Raw genomic sequence first — 14,434 nt, 5'->3', positions numbered from 1 at the left:
GGAAAGTACTTGACAGTGGAGAGCTGTGGAGTGATGTTCTGGAAGCCTAAAGAGATGAGTTCAGCATTTGGGGCTCTTTTATCCCTAAGAGATATCATTTCAGACATTTGCAACAGGGTAGCTGAGAGGATGTGCATAGTTTTTGACAGACTCATGGAACCTAACCAAAACTTGAGTCTGTAGTCTGCCAAGAAGCAGTTACTTGAGCTTCTTATTGGGCTTCCAGAGGGCGGTACCCCAGAGCAGGGTGCACTGGCCATCTGTCTTCCCAAGGATGAGGCCCAGATGGGAATAGTGTGATCCCTGGTTTGTTCATGGTGTTTGGATATAGTTTATAACCCAGATTTTTGACAGAAGAGAAGGTACATCTATTGTGGAGGCTATTGTATTTGTGGATTTCTGTATTTCATCAGATTAGGGAAAATTTTGGCTACTACTTCTTCCAAAGTCTTTTCCAATCCATTTTTTCTTCTGCCTGGTAATTCTATCTATATGTATATTTGACCACTTCATATAAGCTAACAGGTCCCCAGTGTTACATTTATATATATATTTAAATCTTTATTTTTCTTCCTATTGCTTACTTTTTTTTTTTTAAAGATTTTATTTATTTATTTGTCAGAGAGAGAGAGAGAGAGCACAAGCAGGCAGAGTGGCAGAGAGAGAAGCAGAGAGAAGCAGGCTCCCCACTGAGGAAGGAGCCCGATGCGGGACTCGATCCCAGGACCCTGGGATCATGACCTGAGCCGAAGGCAGCGGCTTAACCCGCTGAGCCACCCAGGCACCCCCTATTGCTTACTTTTGAAAATTTCTATCCACCTATTTGATCTGCTCTCAAGTTCATTTATTCTTTTCTCCGTCATCTCCCTTTTGCTGTTAAGTCCACCTCTTGTATGTTTTTCTAAAAAATTCAAATGCTACAAGTTTTCAGTTCTATTACTCTGCTGAGATTTCTTATATCTTCATTGAAAGCACATTCTGTTTTACTTCATTTAGTGTAACTATAATGACTTCTTTAATATCATTTTTTAATATCCTAGTTTCAATATCTGGGTTATTTTGTGCTGAGTTTTGGCACATTTTATTATCTATGGAAAATACACTATATTTTCTTATTTCTTTGTATGCCATACAATTTTAGATTCTATCTCAGACATTGTGAATGGTAAATCATGAGGATCCTGTCTTCTGCTATTTTTTCCCCTTATACACACTGTCTTTTGTTGTAACAAGTAATGACCCTGGCTTGACTTGGGCTGAAAAGCTGGGTGGCAGCTCCAGTCCCAATTTAGATCTGCCCTCAGTTGGCCTGCTTTTGTCTTTCACGCATGCATTTATCTGTGATCAGTGATATGGGCATCCTCACTCTGTATCTTTCACTTATAGGACTTCAGCAGTCCCTCCAGCACTCTTGGATTCTCCAGCATCAGTTCCCCAAGACCACTGTACATCTGACCACATACATACCACCTACTAGTTCTCTTGCCAACTTACAACAATGTCAACTTCACTTAGCTCAGTGATGCATGCCCTTTAAAAGGAACTTATCTTCACCTCTCTGTTCTAAATATGCACTAGTCATCCATCTCCTGATTCTATTCATTGTCCTATACTTTCAGGTGGCTACCCATAATCAGTCCAGATTTTGTCATTGATTTGTATGAACTATTCAGTCTGGATGGGTCTCACTCTATCACCTCTCATGGTCTAATTTTAAAATTGAAGTAATGAAAGTCAGAAAAGCTCAACAATATATTCAGCATCCCCAAGCTCTTCAACAGCAGACACATAATTAAAACCCCAATGCTCTCTAGACCATATTTTGCTTCTTTGGTCTCAAAATTAGTTATGTAAAACAATAGAGACTTGCCATGCTTTAATAATTTCTGTATAAATAATTTGGTATAAGAGGTATGTGTGCTTTTTAAGTAGCATTACCCCTCCTTCTACACAAGGTAGTTACAGAGGAGAAAGGGTAACTGCCCCTTTTTTAACTATAGTGTTGCTAAGTGTTCAGTGGCTTAATTCTTCACTTTTTATAATTTTTAAAAGTGTTTCTACAGTTGCTGTAATATAGTCATGAAAGTGGGAGTTAAGAGACTGAGAGAAGAGGCTAGAACAGCCATCATCACCCATGGAGAAACCCTACCTCTCGGTGAAGATTATGTCAGTCTCTGCTGATTAGTAGGTAGATGCAGAAGTTAATTCTTTACAGCTCTGGATTGAGATCCAGTTTCTCAAGGCTTTAAATTAAGTGCAAATTTGACAGCGCTGGATGGATGGTTTAACATCAGGAGAGTTGCCTCCTCCTTGGTTCGGGCCCTGACCAGAGTTCCAGATGCCAAAAACCCTTGGCATCTGCAGGAGGAAGAAGTGTTCAGGAGGCATGTGAGTGGCTATTCCCCCACATTGGTGACCACTTCCTGGATGACCTCCTGCCCCGAGAGGACATCCTTTACCTCCAATATATCGTCCCCTTGGCACAGAAGCTGTTGGCAACAATAAAAGCAGACTTATGGGAAGAAAGAGTTTCAGGTAGCGCCTGGCTTAGCACTTCCGAGCTAAACACGACATACCCTGGAGAAACTAGCCCAGAACACTGATATCAAACTAAGTTGTGAGTAGGTGACTATCACATTCTTGTGAGATACCTGGTGTGCTACCCATGAGACATTACAGGTGAGCTAGCCCTACACTCACACTGTGATGGCCAGCTGGAGCTGGTCCCTGAGGGCTTCATCTCTATGTCTCCAATGGAGCAGAGCACACCAGTGAAGGCTGAATCTAGGGCACATCTTCAACCACCTGCTGATCTGGATTCCCACCTGAGAAGCTGATTAATGCAGCACCTGGATGGCTCATGGTTCTTACTCGGTCTTAAACAGCATCTTCCAATGCTCTCTCATCTGGTGCTAGTGTGTTGGGGTGGTGTCAGTATGAGGACCAGAGCCTGGGGGAGACGGGTCCCCTGAAGATCGTCTACCAGCCCACACAACTTCTGAATGTCTATAGCCATTCTGGCCCTGTTTGTGTGTGGGCATGGTGAGAGGATAGGTGTTGTGCTTGGGGAGTAGTGGATATCCAAGTGGTTTGATGCCAAAGGCTGCTGCAGATGCATTGACCTGAACATGCCTCATAGCTTATGATGGCAGAGTGGTGGTTTCTGGGATTATGGGAAAGATGCTCCAATCACTGTGTTTGGATGTATACAAATAAGGCTAGTGGGTTAAACCTTAGTAGAGAGTAACACCATTATTGACCACGATTATTGTTTCCATTCCTGCACTGCGTTCAGAGTGTGTACGAGATCTTGAACGGCTTACAATAAGAAAATCACTTGAAGATCTGTGTAGAGCTGGTTTATTTGGGTGGGCAAACAGGGTTGTTTGGAATACATCACCTGTGTGGATACTTCCATCAGATTAGCTATGGCCAACCTGAGTGTTGATACAATCTTCAGGTAATCCTCTGAGTGGCTTCCTGGAGCCAGTGTGGGAGCACACGTCTACACCAGGCCAGGCTAACTATGGAGACAAAAGACCCAACGCAGCCTGTGGGCGGTTGTCCATATTGGTGGAAGTCAAGTTAGCATTCAAAAAACCCCAAACGGAGAAAGCATGGATTATTAGTGTGGATTAGTGAGGATTATATCCCCAGCACATACAGCAGACTTTCCTGACTTTATTAAATCTCCTTCAGTAAAAGATAAAACCACATTGTATTCCAGGTTAATGTACCAGCTAATGTTGATGGCACTCTAGAAGCTTGTTGGGGGATAAGGGCAATGTCTTAACTTGAATTATCAATTTCCACTTTTCAAAGCATTTTTAATTCTCTTTATCTTCATTTATTATTACTGTAACCCCAGAATGTAGACAGGCCAGTTTAATATATAAGAGTTTCCTAGCAGCTTGCCCAAAGTCATACACTCAGGGGACATGCGTAACAGGGACGGCAATGCCATTTAACCAATGTTGATCATTGTCTGCATGGCAAGCACTGTAGAATCCACTTTACCATCTCCCCATTCCCAGCTCTTCTCTTTTTCCATTAGACCAGACTGTGCTGGGAGTAAAAAGAAGTGTTTGTAGATTGATCACAAGCGAATAACCCACATGTAAATAATTAATGTAAATATATTATTATTAGTTAATTCTTAACTGTCAAAAATCCACTCAGGCATTTGTAAAATGTCTCTGAGAAGGGATATTCACAGCCGTTATAGGGGAGAATCAAGTTCATATTTCTTAAGGTAGAATTTGGAACAAGTGACCAATATAAGCAGACATTTCCTCCTGTGGTAGGAATATTTCCAATACCTACCCCCAAACCACAAATGATGCAGTGTGAGCTTCTGGCCAAAATAGGAGAATATACCTTCTTCTTCCATATTCATTTTCTACTTCTGCAAATAAAACCTCAGATAACCCCACATTTTTTTTTAAATAGTGGGAGTTGAGGCAATAATTTTAGTGTTGGGGTCCGCTAAAACATGCACCTACGGAAATAAAATAAAGCATCCACTATGTTTGCCATCTTACCTGGCATATGTCTGCACTAATTTCAGGCACTAAGACATTTATCAGGTGACATATGTGTTGTGCAGAACTCAATTATTGCTTCCCCACAGAATGTAGTGATTTAAGAAGCTTCCCTGTCAACAGGCTTTAGGTGGATAAATTGGAGAAGACAGCACCAAGTTTGAACAGTATGATCACTTAAGACTTCCCCTGGTTACCATTCAAAAAACAAACTCTCCTCCTGTATGTGGATACCAGGAGTACTCTCTTTAATGTGGTTGTACTCCTTCAGGGTTCCAGGAACTCTAAGAACATAGTCTTGACATGAGGTATCTCTGTCTCTCTTTTTAATGGTGAGTCAACTTTGAGGAACCTCTTACTATCATCTCAGACAATCATTGCTTTCATTTTTGATAATGTTTTAAAAATATTAATTAAATATTAAGGAACATAGATGTTTATTTATTAATTATGTCATTAAAAAACTCATCTTTCATTTCTCCTGAACATATGATCAAAATGAATTCTGGATTGTCATTTAGCATTTCCTTTTATTGGAAACCAACAGGCATTTAGAAGTTTGCCAAGGGAAAATTCTTGAAAAACAGTTGAAATTTTAAAACTGTTTGAAAACGACAGTATTTTAAATGTTATTAGCACTCTCGAAAGTTCGAGTACCATACCTAAAATGAGTTATCTGATGTTAAATTTGTGGTAAGCTTTTACCATAATATTTCAAATCAGTGTGGTTAAGGGATGAGGAATACATTAGAATATATTATAAAATATATATTAATATATTTTTTTATCAGAAACTGTCAAATCAGCTTCAGAGACATTCAATTCAGAAAGTACTTAATAACATCAAAATGATGAGCATCTGATGAAGGGTAAAATCATTTGAAAATAGTGATGATAGCACTTTCAGAATAGATGGAAAGTATCTGGCTCTTAGTTGCCATTATGTAAATGTCTTTCCTCTTCTCCCCACTAACTGCCCAACATATGCTCACATACACACCTGCCTTCCCAGGGATAGCCAGCGACTTCTTTGTGTGAGTGCATATCAATAGGGTATATCAGTCACTAAGAAACAAAACAAAACAGAAAAATACACTAACATTATTTTGAAAAAAGCATAAATAATAATTCTATAGGAGAGAAAAAATAAAATCATAGTAAAAAGATAGAAAAGGAAGAGAAAGAATTACAGATGAAAAAATAGAGAAAGCAAGAAAGAGGGCAGATTTGAACAGAAATATATCAGTAATCACATTAAATGTGAACTTTCCAAATGCTCCAGCTAAAAGACAGAGCCTAAGTGGATTGGATAGAAAGGACCAAACCAAACTGTCCACACTAATACAAAGACATAGGTGAATTTAAATAAATAGATAAAAGAAGATAAAACAGATAAAAAAAAAAAAAGCCAAAACAAAGTTTGACTAGCTGCATTAATAACAGACAAGAAAACTTATGAGGGAGGAAGATAATGGACAGAGGGGCCAGGTCAGTTCTCCAAGACAATAGCACAATCCTTAGTGTGTATGCACCTAACAACAGAGCTCTTCAACACATGTGGCAAAAAATAATATAAACGAATAGAGGAATTCTCCCACTCAGTAATTGACAGAATTAGTAGATAGACAATCAGCAAGGAGATTTAAGACTTTAAAGGAAATTTCCAAAAAGCCCTCAGAAATTAGATTCATGAAGATGACTGTACGAGAAGAACGAAGAAAGGGACCTCGAGATGTCTGGCGGACTCAGTCTGTGGAGAATGCAACTCTTGATCCTGGGTTTGTGAGTTTGAGGCCCACATTGGGAGAAGAGCCAAATTCCCTTAAAAAACAAAAAGAAATGAACTCCATAGAAAATATTAGTGACCCACTAGCCATATAAACTGAGGAGTTAAGATTACTGACACAAAAAGAGATGATGTATCTTAAATACTATGATACAGTAACTAACAGAAATAACAGTAGGCAATCTGCTATAGGGGAAAAAAATGTTTCCCTTCTTCCCTGCTAGCTTCTCTGGCTGGTCTAATAATTAAATTGACACAAGACAGATTAACAGGAGGGGAAAAAAGCAAACGTAATTGTATGTTGTATGTATGGGGGACGGCCAAAGTTCTGAGTCTCCCAGACAGTCAGGCGATTGGGGCATATATGCCCTCCTGAACTAAGGAGGAGGGGTTAGGGGTCTGAGCCTTCAGAGGGGAGGAAGACGATTCACAGGTAGAGGGAGGAGCAAATCTTGAGCAGGTACACATGTGGCATTATCAGAAAGCTCAGTCTTTCTGATATAAAATGATTTCTCTGCTAATAGCTGTCTTTCTGGTACAGGCTTCCTATTTATATCTTTAAAGATTTTAGGCAGTTAAGGGAGAAGTAAAACAAAAACAAAAAAATAAAAGAAGCAACCTCAGGGCTCCTGGGTGGCTCAGTGGGTTAAGCCTCTGCCTTTGGCTTAGGTCATGACCCCAGGGTCCTGAGATCGAGTCCTGCACTGGGCTCCCTGCTCAGTGGGGAGCCTGCTTCTCCCTCTCCCTCTGCCCTTCCCCTTGCTTGTGCTCTCTCTCCCACTGCTCGCTCTCTCTCTCTCTCTCCCCCTCTTTCTTTGTCAAATAAATAAACAAAATCTTAAAAAATAAAAAAGGGGGGGAGCAGCAACAAAAACAACCTCGTCATGAGTCTCTTGGGCCATGGAAAATTGCCTTTAGCTCAAAATAATCCACATGCCAAACTGGTACATTTTGAATCCATGTATTCTGTCCCATCTCACCAGGAAGTTAATTATGAAACAAACTATCCCTTACATCAACTGATCCAAGATAATGTCTCACTCTTTCTTTGAAGTTATACTGCCTAGCCCCCCCAACCAAAATCAATGATTCTAATACATAGAAAGGAAACATATTTTAGGAATAGAGAAAAACATCAGGATACTTGACTTTATAATCTGGATATTATACAGAGGTGTGTTTTGCTGTTGTTTTTCATGGTGATAAGGAGCGTTTTCTCAAAAACTCCCCTGCAACCAACAAAGGAAGAGAGAAGCAGGAGGAAGGGTTAGCACCCAGGCTCCAGAAAGAAAGGCAAAGAATGGACTTTCTGATGAAATGCAAACAGGGAGTTTTTCTGGGGATGACAGAGCAAGAGCAGTGTGGCCTTGAGGGACTGATGGGAAAGCTTATAGGCTTGCAGGCTAGCAGGAAAATGGAAATTGCGAACATCTCTAACAGAATAAGAGAGCCAGCGGGCAGCAGCTCGTTCTTCACTGAACGACGTGAACAAGCATTCTGTGGAGTCCACTGAGAACAGAGAAGAGCTCTTACAGATAGCAATAAAAGCAAAAACAAAAAAAAATAATAAAGAAAGAAAGAAAATGGGAAGAATGGTTTCTCACATGGACAGGTCAAACCCCAGTACAATACAAATCCTGGGGAGGAAAACCAGACTCAAGATGGAAGCTACGGCGTGGAGAGATGGGGAGCAATGGAAGTTTCCTGAAGGTGCACTACAGAATCCGTGCGGGATGATGGGAATTGGGGTTCTGAGACAGAGGAGCAGTGAAGAACACACCCCCACAGCAGTCAGCGGCAGGACACAATCCCCGGGCTCAGGAGAAGGGACGGGAGAAAAGAACATGATGAAGTGAGGTATTCGAACCCCAGGTCTGCTTTAGACACTGAGTGCAGGGAGGGAGTAGGACAAGCCAGCAGGTGATGTGGAGAGTCCCTGAGATCACAGCAGGATTGCTCCCCAAATCCTCCTTCTCCAAGGCCACGTTGTGGGTGAGAAACCCCAATGTCCACTTGTGACTTGGGGTTTATAGGTGAGAAGTGTGTGTTTGGGGGGAGCCGCAGGGAGGGCTGAGGACAGCAGGCAGAGGCTGCATGGCCAGCCCCCCACGCTGGGGACAGGTGGCGGGCTCAGCAGGATGGCCAGGGGCCAAGAAGCAACATCCCACCCTCAGGGCACAGACATGTTCCCTGGGAAGAACCAGGAGAAGCATTTCCACTCTCAAGAACAAGCTGTGTTCCCACCAGCTTCCAGGTACCCTCAGGAAACGCGCGGCATCTGAGATGAGAGCCCAAAGCTGGGGTGAGATTCAGTGTGTCCCAGAGAGGGGCCGGCCGCCCAGGGGGACCACATTCAGACTCCCCAGCCACAAGTGCACACTTCATTCTGCACCCTCCAAGTTACCTTATACAGATGAATTCAAAAAAACGGGTTGTGTTTATGCGTGACCAGTAAGACTCAGCTGTGTAATAAACTGCCAATGACGGCGGCTCAGTGAGCTTCGGGACAGGCTGGCATTTTGCACGTCGGACGCTAGTGGCCCGCTCATGCTGAGCCCTCAGCACGCCAGCTGTTTCTCATTGTGTTTTACAGTGCGGTAAATCGAACTATGTCGTCAAGGGTAAATGTTGACCCCGTTCTCCTTTCACATAGGTGTGCAAATAAGAACATCGCTGTGGCTTTTGGATGAGGCTGGGCATGTGCAACAGAGCGGGATGGCACTAGTACTAAGTCAGCACTGCGAGCCCACGCTGGGGGAAAAGCACCAGGAATCACTTCTGCGCCGTGCTGCTTGGAACTGACCTTCGTTCATCCTGACATTCATCCCTATGTGCGTATCAGATTGGTGTGTAGGTTGTGCGCGCGCGCACACACACACACACACACAGTTCACAGGGCAGTTATGCTGATTGCTCCTCCACAAAGAAGGAGGACAACAGAACTGAAAAAGATAATCAACAAGGAACATGAAGCCTGTGAACTGCTGTGGAACTTTGTTTTTCTGTTTATGTTGTCATGAGCACAACCACAAGCTTGGCGGGTGTACGCGGAGGGGAGCAAATTCTGAAACCAGGAGCAGCTTAATGCATTGCCCAACTGTTACCAAGAAGAATAAGCTGGGACCCCCTCACAAAAATTTCAGAAATGTTGGCTATGTGTAGATATATTATAAAGATTTTGCAGGGCGCCTGGAGGGCTCTGTCGGTTAAACATCTGCTTTCGGCTCAGGTCATGATCCCAGGGTCCCAGGGTTGAGCACAACATTGGGCTCCTTGCTCAGCGGGAACCTGCTTCTCCCTCTGCCTGCTGCTCCCCGTCTATGCTCTCTCCCTCTCCCTCTCTCTCCTGCTATCTCACGCAGGCTTTCTGTCAGATAAATAAATTTAAAAAAAAAAAAAGACTTTTTGTGCACCTGGGTGGCTCAGTGGGTTAAAACCTCTGCTTTTGGCTCAGGTCATGGTCTCAGGGTCCTGGGACTGAGCCCCGCATCAGGCTCTCTGCTCAGCAGGGAACCTGCTTCCTCCTTTCTGTCTGCCTCTCTGCCTACTTGTGATCTCTGTCTATCAAATAAATAAATACAATCTTAAAAAAAAAAGACTTTTTAATGAAAAGGACAGAATCAAGTATGCTGTCCACTGCAGATTTACGGAGAGAACCCTTGCTGAGAGGAAAGCATTGTAGTCCAAAAACAAATAAATACAGGAAAAAAGCAGTGAGTTAGCGCTCCGTAGACTGACACCAGCCGAGAAGAAAGAGGACAGACAGGTGTCAGACGGGAAGGAAGACATTCCCTGAAACTGGCACAAAACCAGGCACTGAGAGGGACAGAAGGAGGTGGTGACAGATGGCAGCTGGGGGTGGAGGAAAGACTAAAACCAGTTTGGATGTTACATTTCCAGGCAGACCTGAGCGAGATGCTTTGGGAAGAGCAGGGGTTGAGCAGGAAAGAAGTTCCCATTCACCTCTGGGTGGCAAGGGTAAGTAATACAGAAAGGACAACAAGTGAGGTCTGGGAGGTCTTCCCACAGAGGACCCCTTGGGGAAGCACCCTGTGTGCGCAGAGCTTTGGTGCAAAGGCCAGGAAGGAAAGGCTGGAATGCCCAGTGAGGCAAAATGAGAAATGACACTCAGTGAGAAGCAAGGCACTGGAAAAGGGGTCAGGCTTCGTGCCCTGGCAGAAACCTAGAATGCCAGTGCAGAAGAGAAAACACCTTCATGGGAGCTAAGTGCTCTGGGTGAGGGACCCCAGCACGTGGGGAGCACAGAAACAAGAGAAGAGTGCTGGGGGCAGAGGAGGCACCTCAGTCCTGTCCCAGCCCAGCAACAGAGAGGACCTTCCGGGTGAGAGAAAGCAAAGGGGCACCTGCCTCCCACGGAGCCCTGGACGAGGCCCAGTCTGGGGCAGGTCACCCTGTGGACACGCAGCAGGCCTGTGGACCAGACAGGGGCTGAGGGGAGGGGGGACATGAAGGGATGTTGGTCCGAGTGTTCAAAGCTGTAGTTACGTGGGACCACCCGGTCCGCGCTCTGAGGCTGTGCGTGAGGACTGCAGTTCCAAACCCAGCTGTCTGCTGGGAAGACGCTGAGAGCTGAGTGCGGGTGCTGTGCTCACACACGAGAACACGGGGACGTGGAAAGGGTCGTTAAAGAGCTGGACCTTGGTGATCACGCCACTATGCCCGTGGGCACCTGCTCCCCCATCATGGGCCGTAAAGACACACAACCCTGCAGCTCATCCTTCAGCAATAAAACATAAATAAGACATAGTTTTCTTAAAAGGAGAAAGTGAAAAGAAAGGAAGGCTATAAGCCCGACATTAGTAAACGCTGACCCAGAAGAGGTGAAAAGAAGGGATCGCCCTACAAAAAATGGCAGGAATTGTGAAATTCAAAATTAATTCTTGAAAAAGTAAAATAAAAATAAATTAGCTTGTTAAAAAGTTTAAAAAAGTTGAGAATTAGAAAATTCAAATTAGTTATGTTAGCGACATTTTCTAAAACCTGGCAGGAATGATTCAATCCTTTAAATCATTCTATGAAGCGCATCAGCTTAGAGAATTACATTAAGCAAGGTGACCGTTGTCTCGTGGGTGTCTCTACTGGACCCGTACATGGGGACCTCACGGCTGCAGCCTGACTCAGCAGCCCTCACCTGGGTGGTGGACCCCGAGCCAGAGTGGGGCCAGGGTCCCAGGTGCCTTCCAGCCTCACAGCGGGCTCCCCGTCCGCCCTTTCTCTACTCACTCAGCCTAAGTGTGATTAGGTACAAATGTTGATGTAAACTTGAAAATGACTCTGTTCAGGCTTTCGGTGGAGCTATGAATGTATCCTTCTCATCTTTCAGTAAAATGAATTCTAAAAGGGAAATACAGTCACGAGTGCTCTGAGAGAGATGGCTGGGGCGTCTCTTCCTTGTGATAAATGCGTGAGGGGCTATGCCCTGGTCTGGGGGGCTGCGGGAACAGAGTGTCAGACACTGGACAACAGACCTTTACTGGTCACAGCTGGACCAGTCTGGACGTCCCAGATCAAGGAGCCAGCAGGCCCGGGGTCTGGCAAGTTCTCCTCCTGTGTGCTTGATGGGGTCTTCTGGCTGGGTCCTCACGTGGAAGTGGGGCTCAGTGGGGTCTCTCTAATGAGGACACTGAGCCCACTCCGGAGGGCTCCATGTCACGACCCAGCCAGCACTCCCAGTGTGAGATTTCACACGTGAATCCTGGGGGCCACAGACGTCCAGCTGCTAGGACACCACAGAGCTCAGGTCGGAGGCGTCTGGGCAGAACAGCAGGACAGTCCGCCTGTGCAGAAGATGGCTGTGGATGCGTGCAGGTTCGGTGGGTATGACAAGCACCACACGAGGATTGGGAGTATCCAGGGGACCCACTGGAGGACAGTCCGCCTTCACTGTAAGCCATCCCTTCGTGACCTGTGATGGCTTTTGCCCAACATAAGGTGAGTAGGAGGAGTCAGGGTATCAAAGACAGAGGGCATCTCAAATTGTTTCTAGAGAGAGAATATTCATCCTGAGGACCAACAGCTTGCTCATCAAGATAGGACGGGGAGGACAGTGTGTCTCAGATTTTCCTGGAAATGACTTCCATCGCTACCACTGGTGGCCACGCCGCGGTTCCACTGGCTAACACGACTGTTCATGGTGGACCTAGATCAGGCGTGTGCGTGCCGCATTCCCAGGGCACCGCAGGCTCTGAGATTTGCTGGAAAAAGTTACGGGACCAAAGCACGGTGACACTCAGGGCCATGTTTTTCACAGCAAAGGACGTGACATAAAATCAGCAAAGGGAGAGGGCTCGTGGACCGCAGCTCAGCAGGCTTGGCTGGAGCGCCCAATGCTAGATGCAGCTCTCCTGCAGGACTGCCTGGGCACACCGTTTCCCCGCAATGGCAGGCGACACGTTTCAAGTGTTGCCAACGGGGATGCTCACGCTAGCCTGGGTGTCCTGGGGGCCCATCACGTAGGCCTGCAGCACGTCTGTGACTGGCCTCCGTTACTGGACTCCGCAGCCCTGGGAGGGCAGCAGGTATCCACCACCGATCTTACCCCAGCATCCACTGTCTCAACAGACCGGTCAATGTGGGTCTGGGCCTCGGCCTCACAGAAACGTCCCATCCAACAGAGCATCCCTGAAGCTCAGTGCCCAGATGCCGTCCGAGGGTTGGAGTGGAACCTGACGCAGGAATCTGCAGGACTTGCCCAGCCCAGGCCTGTGGAGTGAACACTTCTTCCTGCAACACACACGGCACCGTAAGGTAGAGACCCAGCCTGTGGCAAATGTGTCCCAGCTCCTGAGAATGATATAGCCAACACTCAACCTGAGCATGTAAGATCTGAAATGCCATGATGGACTGTGAGACTGTGGGGAGTAGGATCAAGAAATAGGCTTCCAAAACAAGGAACAGGGCATTTACGAGCTCTGAGGATAACAGAACGTCCCCACACGTTTGTATGAACTCAAAGAGACAGCAGCAACCAGCAGACACTGAAGAAGGAAAGGCGCCAGGCACACGCACCGCTGAGGGGAGAAAACGGGCGTACCGAGCAACCGGGTCAAAGGGAAGAAGCACAAGGAACCCCAGAATGCAGAAGTTACGAGCAAGGCAAGGGACGGAGCGTTTTCCTATTGAAATATCAGGCTACGACACACGCGAGAGATTTATGAGTGTGGGCGGGAAGGCCACGGCTGTGCGCACTAACCACGCAGTACGTAGGGCTGAGTCTAGACTGGTGAATTCAGAGGAACATTCAATCGCGTCTTCACAGCAGGTGGCCACCCACAGCCACAAAATGGAGATTCGTAACTAATAATGACTGCAACCCTCTTTGTATTTTTATAATAAGCTTGGGGTTTTCCCCCTATATCTTTTAGCAATGTGCTCCTTAATATAAAGACACGTGTATCCTATTGTCGGTCTTTTCTTGATCTCTTTCTATTTTTCTCGTAATAAATTCAAACAAATTAAATTTGATCCTAGAAACTCCCTGTGTAGAGTATGATCCCATGTTCATTAAAGTATGTTTACTTCTTTTTTTCTTTCCTTCTGTTTTTCTTTCTTTCTGTTTTTCTTTCTATTGCTCTAACCAGCGTGTCTGGAAAGATGCTGACATAGTTCTCTAAGTGGTGAGATTACTGGTAAGGTTTTGCTTTTATCTTTGTATTTTCCTACATGGCTTGAAAAAAAATATATATATATACATATATAAGTATACACACACACACACACACACACACACACATATTTAATGCTGATTATAAGGGATGTTCAAGGGATGAGTGTGGGAGGGAGATTTCTCTCACTTCTGACGCATCTGAAAAACTTGCCCATTCTCTCTTGTTCTGAGTTTTCCCATTGAACTATCAGGTTAAACAGCCCATCAGTCAACACCATTTTGCGGAGTGTGACTATCTGTCATCAGGATTTGTAGTGGGTCACAAAATGCTACTTTCATACAACCTTTTACATATTATATCTTTTTTATGATAAATGTGTCAAAATAATTTCATTTATTGTAGGCACAGAATCCAATTCCTTAGGTGAGTTGTGGTGCCCGACGAAATCCTTCGGAGTGCAGGGACGGCACGCCATTTCC

General features: G+C 45.0%; 1 pseudogene; it reads left to right on the top strand.

Annotated features, from left to right (window-relative positions):
* Positions 1-9,017, top strand: part of LOC111144396 — a 42,138-nt pseudogene extending 33,121 nt beyond the window's left edge.
* Positions 9,018-14,434: the final 5,417 nt, after the last annotated feature.

Source organism: Enhydra lutris, unplaced genomic scaffold (genome assembly GCF_002288905.1).
Source record: "Enhydra lutris kenyoni isolate GAN:26980312 unplaced genomic scaffold, ASM228890v2 scaffoldscaffold11, whole genome shotgun sequence".
Lineage (NCBI taxonomy): Eukaryota > Metazoa > Chordata > Mammalia > Carnivora > Mustelidae > Enhydra > Enhydra lutris.
Note: the sequence above shows the minus strand (reverse complement) of the source record. Positions and strands in the feature narration are given on the sequence as shown.